The 1,877-nt window shown below is 45.2% G+C and overlaps 1 pseudogene; it reads right to left on the reverse strand.

Annotated features, from left to right (window-relative positions):
• Window positions 1-736: 736 nt before the first annotated feature.
• LOC142448863 (developmental pluripotency-associated protein 4 pseudogene) lies at window positions 737-1,669 on the reverse strand (annotated as a pseudogene).
• Between the last annotated feature and the right edge of the window lie 208 nt (window positions 1,670-1,877).

A 1,877-nucleotide genomic window follows, 5' to 3' on the forward strand; every position in this document is an offset into this window, starting at 1 on the left:
GACATTCTTTGGTTGTTGCTTTAATCCTTACAAGAATATTAACTAATAATTCACATATTTGGTGCCCCACACATACAAAGGATGAAATACACAGAGCATCTCTAACTTCGGTACACTGTGCTTAAACTTTTTCAAGAGCAGAAAGCCACAAGACGGCTACCAGTGATTACAATGGTGATACCAGAGTCAAATTACAGATAATTTGCAAACATGTTTTCTATATTAAGAATATTAGGTATTTTTGTCTTAAATATTCACATTCTTGAAGTCATTAAGCTTACAGTTAGGAAGGAACAGCTCCTAAAATCAGTATTCAGGCAAGGAAAATTCAGCACAGAAGCAAGCTTAGTAATCTTGTCTTCAGTGACTGGGGCACAACCAACGCTCATCAGAAACACTCTCCACCAAAGCTCAGCTTAAGCCATGTGTACTTCAGAAGGTCAAGGAAAAGTTGGAATTGGTGGACTTTGAACTACTTACGTTTTTATTAGCTGGGACGTATGGTAATTTGTAAAGTTGTAATGACTGTAAACATCAGTGTCTTCTGTATCTCCACTCAGGAAGCAGCAAGCATAACTGGGGTTGACTTCACAGTCCAGATTGCAAAAGGGGAAACCCGCCCCGGGCAATCTGTGCCCACCGTGAGCAGGACCACGGGAGGGCGTGGAAGGAAGCCCAGAAGGACATGATGTCAATCGTTAACTGCAATCTTCGAAGTGTCCTTTTCCGGGGTACTCTACTCAGTTTGGAGGCTTTCTTTCAATACCTGGTTCCTCTGGACACATTTGGGACACAGCCGGTTGTCTTCCATATGCGGAGGTGGAAAACTACTGGTGGGTATCAAGAAGAGAGCGCTCACTCTTCCTGGTTTCTCAGGGACCCAGGCTTGTCCAGCATGAAACTGCAATCGAACCCAGCCACTTCTGTTTGCAGGGAGACTTCTCCCATGTACCACATACCACCTGACTGCATGAGTCTCTTGTGGTGATTCTTCCACCTCCACCTTCCCAGCTTTGCCTGCAATTCTTGACCAGGAGGCCAGCACAGCCTCACTGGTGGAGCTGGTCACCTGTATTACCGTAGTGTCAACGGCATCAACGTCCTGTTGGAGAACGGATTCAAAGGCAGGTGCCCCTCCTGCTGAGGAAGGAGTTGCTTCAGGAAGGTGAGTCCCTTCAGGACACACATTCATTTTCTGCAAACCTTCTAGATTTGATTTGGCCACATTTGATTTTTTTAGCTGTGTCTGGATCTTGGCTTCCTTTGTGGTAGCAGGAAAATTGTTTTGACTTGGATAAGCATGTTCACACAGTCGCTTATATGCATCTAGTTTCTGGCCCTTGGTGCTCAGCTTTAATTGATGTCACCAGGCCCACAGGATGTCTCGGTGAACCAGGTGAACGGGCGGCAGTTTTGATGGTAATGGAGGAATCTGAATCTTCTTTCAGGGTTTCAAGTTGTCATCGCTTTGCAGATTCTCTTTTTCTTTTTTAATTCTTTTTCGTTGAGTCACCTGAGACGCACAGTTTTGTACAGTTGACGACGTGCTTGGTTCATTCGCAGCCCACGGGACAAGTTCAGGTTCTAGCACTGTTTCAAAGCTGAGAGTGACACACTCTTCTGCGGAATTCTCTGCGGAGTTCCTCTCCTTGCCTTTTGAATTCTCCATAGTCACAAGGGTGAGGGTGCCCCAAAGACAGTCCTCCTTCCAACCGGAATGGCCACAGACTCCTGGCGGCTGTTTTTTTTTTTTTTTAACTCCGCCCGCCCACTTCCTCCATAAATCCTAGTATTTAGAGAGTAACATTTCCCAAATAGATTGTCCAGTTAAACTATGATGATGTTACCACTTAGTCCCATGTCTGATTCACTGACAG

Source organism: Tenrec ecaudatus, chromosome 5 (genome assembly GCF_050624435.1).
Source record: "Tenrec ecaudatus isolate mTenEca1 chromosome 5, mTenEca1.hap1, whole genome shotgun sequence".
Lineage (NCBI taxonomy): Eukaryota > Metazoa > Chordata > Mammalia > Afrosoricida > Tenrecidae > Tenrec > Tenrec ecaudatus.